We start from the raw sequence: 6,044 nt of genomic DNA, 5'->3' as shown, positions 1-6,044 counted from the left end.
ACATCAGTGAAGAGAATGCAGAGTATAAGTTACACTGTGACTAATAAAATCTGAACTAAAGCAGTTTCTTGAGGTTCTGGAATTAATTAATATGTGCAACTTATTAAAAACTAACTTGTACTGTGAGGAGGTAATTTATTATTATTTGCCTTGCCAGGTGTGGTATATAGATCAATGAGGTTATTGGGTCATTGCTGTGAGTGGCATTGTTAGGACAGTCTAGTGGAAGATCAGCACATAATAACCTTGAGCCTTTTTTTTTTTTAACCAAAAAGGAGCAGGTGATAGAGCACATCAACACTGACTCAAAAATATATTAGTTCTACAAAAAGTGAATTGTGGATGCCAAGTTTACTTGTCAATAGATAAAACACATCTGGGCAAGCTTGACCCAACCCACAATATAGGACTGATTAAACATTGAGACCATCACATCTATACCAAACATAAGCTTATATACCAAGTCCTTTCATTCTGTCCCTTAATGCTAAGACAAAGATACTTCATAAGCATGCAGACACCATATATTAAATTGCTTTCTAATAAATTAAATACATCAAAAGAGAATAACACATTTTGACCTAGAACCAGAAATGACGTGTAGTTCGTCGGTGTACACCTTGAGGTAATGTACAGTACAGTACATTCTTTTAAATGCATTGAAATATGACCTTGAAAAATTACCCCCTTTTACTATTTAGTAAAAATCTCACAAATGCAAAGAAAACACTTGTGCATTACATATATGATGTTATATTACATCATACAAATTTTTTCTTAAAACATAAGTAACATTCAGAATCAGGCATATAGAATGACATTATAAATCGAATTTTCAGTAAATAAATTAGTATATACTGTACATTGAATGCACTAAGAAAGTAGGTGGTGGAGGAAGACTTAATACAGTTTGAAATGATAGATATTACTTAGACAAATGTTTGTGGTCCTGAACACCAGTTGTTTGAAAGGTGAGAGGCGAGATTCAAGAGCATATTTTAACAAGTGCATATTGATCTAATCCTTAAAATATGGCAGAATTTGCTGTTCTCTATCCAGGTAAGAAGCAAGGAAGACGTGTGATGTTGCAATTTCTGTACTGTATGTTCATAGCATAACTACATACAGTAATACTATTCACATTTAAATTTATCAATAACATGACAACAATTACTGTACTCTACATTTTCAGACTCAAAACACATTTATAGTCCTCTGGAATTGCTGTATCTCTCATATCCCATAATAGTTGTAATAAAGAAATGAGATCAGACTCTCCATCAAGCAAAAAGTTGCTCTTCTACTGGATGCCAAGCAAAAACACCAACAAGTAGCACCTCGACTACTACTGTACACTGATTATCCTGTCATAGATATATCCCTAACAAACAAAATTGATCAGTGATGGAACAACCTTGCATAGAATAAAATCAAAAGAATAAAACTAAATTTACATGGCCATCTTCCATCGGAAAAATTTGAAAGAAAAGTTGCAGTTAATTTGAGACTACAGAATAATACCTGGTCACCTAATGCAAGCTAGAAATGATATGCTATTCACCAAAGATAACCTTCACAGTAGAACATATAGTATATGTTCTTCAGTGAGGTTCTATTGTGAAGGTGCAATGGTGGGTGAGGAATAGGTTTTATTTCTATTTTGTATGCCTATGCATAACCCTACTTTATCCTCCAGGGCTCATTTGGTGGACGATCAGACCCCTCTTTAAGTCCTGTTACAGCACACAGTCAACCAGGGCCAAGTTGTTTTCCTATAGCAGGTGAATCAGTCTGACAGTTACCAATTAGCTACCTCCTAAATGAGTTAATATTATGGATGGTTCTGATTCTAACATTGAGAATACTTCTCACCAAACTGTGCTGGACTTTCTCTCATGCAGCTGAACACACTCATCAACTGCTATAATTGTACCAGCAGAAAGAGCAATAAATAATCTTGTCTATCTTATAACAACCAAATATTTATATACCCCTTTATAAAGCATTAAAGTCTCAAAATCCACCATACTGTATAAAGTCTAATACTGTAATGTAAATTTAAATTCTGGCTCCCCAAACATAGACTATTTTGACCAACTTTTTGAACGAAAATGCTGTTATTCATAATCTGAAACTCCATCACAGACTCCTCAAAGGGTCAACAATGTATAGGTACAAATGTTATTAAAGTAAATACAAAATTATTCAAAGATTAGAAATCTTATATTAAAATAAAAAATGTACATTTGAATTCATGTATAGGTGTCCCAATCCATTTGAGCCACCTGTGGTTGCCTCCATCTCCCCACCCTTTTGCCCATCTCCATGTACCATGCATGATTTGTGTTCACATGCATATGCCCATACATGATTTGTCCCCATCCACAGGAGCCAATAATTTTTTGTGTCCCCCATCCATTTGAACCAATCATTATTTGTGTTCCCCATCTAAGCCACGTGTGGTTTGTGGCCCCATCCTTGAACCTCATGTGGTTTGTCCATACCACCCTCCCCATCTATGAAAAACATTTAATTTGTGTCCTAATCCATTAGCCACATTTAATTTGTGTCCTAATCCATGAGCCACATGTGGTTTGTGTTCCTATCCATATATATGAGCCTCACATACATGGTTTTTCTTCCCATCAATGATCTATAAGGATCTACACATGTTCCTTAATGGATGTTTATTTTTGGTTTAAATTTGTCTTCCGTAAACCATATTAAGGTCGCCATCATATCTTGTGGCCTCAATCGGGACAGGCAGCCGATGGCTTGTTAAAGGTCCCTCCATTATTTCTGAGGATTTTTTCCAACTGGATTTTGAACTGAAGTACGGTAATGTGTTCCCATTTACGGCTTTGGCGGGTAGGCAGTTCCAGGCATTTATAACCATATGGGTGAAAAAGCATCCTATATCTGTTCTATAGAAGTTTTTGAATTTAAAGTTGTTGTCCCTTGTAAGTTTTACATTTGATTTTTTGAAGAAGTGGTTGGGATTAATAGCCTCCGATCTGTTCAGTATGTTAAAAATTTCGATGAGATCAGCCCCGTCATGTGTGATCTGCAGTGCTGTTAATTAATCACGTGGCCTTCAACTTTTCCTGGTATGAGAGTAGACTTTGTTCTGGGATGATTTTTGTCGCTTTATGTTGAACTTTCTCTAAAGCAGATACATGTCCTACTGAAAGTGAGGTCTCCAGCGTGGATATAGTAGTTCAAACAGAGACGCACCAGAGATTTGCACAGTTGCATAACAACTTTCTTTTCCTTGAAGCTAAAGATTCGTTTAACTATTCTTAAAGTTTGGTTGACGTATTTTCGGCAGCTCCCACTTAAACCCATTTCAGTGACTGGTGGATCTTGGCTCCTAGGCACTTTAATTCATTAATCTGCTGCGTGGTATTCATGAAACATTTTCAGACTTCAGTTAGTGTTTTACCATCATTTACATGTTTAATATGTTCATCTCGATCTCGACGCATATTGTAAAAACTTGTTTTTTACCTCAAAGTTCATTTCAAGACCAAAAGATTCAACTTACGCCACCAGATAAGATAAGGTAAAGGTTAATACTTCTACTCTCCGTGAAACAATGCTGCTAAGCAAATACAAGAATACATGAAAGGATTTTGTTTTATTAACACATTTGGGTACATCTGCCTTTGTGCAGCTACCCTAGACTATAAAAAGGAGAGTACAGTGTGTCAAAAAACTAGCTCCGTGATGCTAAAATCCCCTCACACAGGATGGTTAGTCATAGAACGGCATGTGATAAGTAATCTGTCTGCACTGACAAACTCTGGGTGCATTATGAGGATATCATCAACACAAGAGTGAATAAGGTAGCAGTGATACTATAAGTCCCCATTTCGCAGGATGGTTAGTCATACAGGGCCATATGTTCAGTAGCCTGCACTGGCAAATTTTGGGTGCAATATGAGGATATCCCCAAGAACACGAGAGTGAATAAAGTAATTGCAAAGCTCCAGGTACCTCATGCCAACGGGTCTAATAACTGGGCATTCGGTGATGTAGTGTACAAGCTCATGCCCCAGTTCCTGCGCACAGAGTTTGCACCTGAAGTGCTCAGGATTGTGAGATCCGTCACCTGTAGCCACCTGCCACAGGTAACCATAACCCAACCTGATCCTGGCAACCACTGTGTCGCACAGTCTGGTGGGCGTTTTGTGCTGCCCATAAATATAGGTTTCAGATCTGAACAAATCATAGCTTTTTATACTGGCGCTTTCAGGTCGTTGGGAGTCAGTAATTTCTTTCCTATCAGACCTGAGTATTTGGAATAATATAATTTTGACAGCAGAGATGGGGATACCTAGATCTAATTCAACATTCTTTGTTACATGCTAGTTTGGCTGCAATGTCTGTCTGATTATGACGGGTTATATTTATGCGTGATGGTATCCATACAAAGGAGACTCGAGACCCTTTACTCTGTGCAGCGATTAGGTCATTTATAATTGGTAGTATGAGGTTCTTGCTGTCGATCTGCCAGGAGAGGTTTTCGATTGCTTGAAGAGCAGACTTTGAATCAAAATATTATTCCTCCTCCAATGTTTTTTAATGTACTGGTAGCTAGTTGTAATGCTGCTAGTTCTGCTTGTGAGGAGGTCACCCAGTTGTTTAACCTGACACTGACAGTCTTTGTGCAAAAATTATTTCTATAAAACCTACATGCCGCTGCAGTCCGTCGAGCAGAAGATTGGACTGTCGGTGTAGACACAGTGCTCGTGAGATCTTAAATTTTCGATGGAGGAGGCAATTGTTTCAAGTGTGACAGCTTTGAGAAGAGCAAGATTCTCATTATCTTTGTTTGTGACGGGTGTGTATGATACTTGAATAGTGTAGTACAGATAAAGAGGAATATCGGAGACAGGTAGATTGCACATAAAAGTTGAGTTTGATGAGATTGTAGGCATTTTTCCCTAGCCATTTATCATAAAAGGAGTGAGTTGGAATGTCGGCACCAGTCAATAGGGTGTTAATAGCACTAAATAATTTGTCTCTGAGCAATGCAAAAGATGTAGGGTCTTTCATGACTTTAAGGCAAAAGGTCGTGTTGACTTGCATGATTCTCTCTTTAAAGGAAAGACTAGATAATTACCTAAGTGTAGTTATAGGATGAGAGCTACGCTCGTGGTGTCCCGTCTCCCTAGCACTCTTTGTCATATAACGCTTTGAAACGGTTTTGGCCTCCACCACCTTCTCACCTAACTTGTTCCAACCGTCTACCACTCTGTTTACAAAAGTGAATTTTCTTATATTTCTCCGGCAACTTTGTTTCGTTAGTTTAAATTTATGACCTTTTGTTCTTGAAGTTCCCGGTCTCAGGAATTCTTCCCTATCAATTTTATCGATTCCTGTTACTATTTTGAACGCAGTGATCATATCGCCTCTTTTTCTTCTATCTTCTAGTTTTTGCATATATAATGCCTCTAACCTCTCCTCGTAGCTCTTGTCCTTCAGTTCTGGGAGCCACTTAGTGGCATGTCGTTGCACCTTTTCCAGTTTGTTGATGTGCTTCTTAAGATATGGGCACCACACAACCGCTGCATATTCTAGCTTTGGCCTAACAAAAGTCGTAAACAAATTCTTTAGTATTTCTCCATCCATGTATTTAAAAGCAGTTCTGAAGTTAGAAAGTGTAGCATAGGCTCCTCGCACAATGTTCTTAATGTGGTCCTCAGGCGAGTTTTCTATCTAGAACCACCCTAGATCCCTTTCTTTGCCAGAATTCTTTAAAGATTTCTCACATAATTTATAGGTTGTGTGTGGGGGTCTATGTTCTCCAATTCCACATTCCATAACATGGCATTTATTCACATTAAATTCCATTTGCCAAGTGTTGCTCCATATACTTATTTTATCCAGGTCTTCTTGAAGAGCATGCCAATCATCTAGGTTTCTTATCTTCCCTATTATCTTAGCATCATCAGCAAACATATTCATATAATTCTGTATTCCCACTGGTAGATCGTTTATGTAGACAATGAACATTACTGGTGCAAGAACTGAACCCTGTG

Source organism: Procambarus clarkii, chromosome 30 (genome assembly GCF_040958095.1).
Source record: "Procambarus clarkii isolate CNS0578487 chromosome 30, FALCON_Pclarkii_2.0, whole genome shotgun sequence".
NCBI classification, from domain to species: Eukaryota; Metazoa; Arthropoda; class Malacostraca; order Decapoda; family Cambaridae; genus Procambarus; species Procambarus clarkii.
This window is presented reverse-complemented; position numbering follows the sequence as displayed.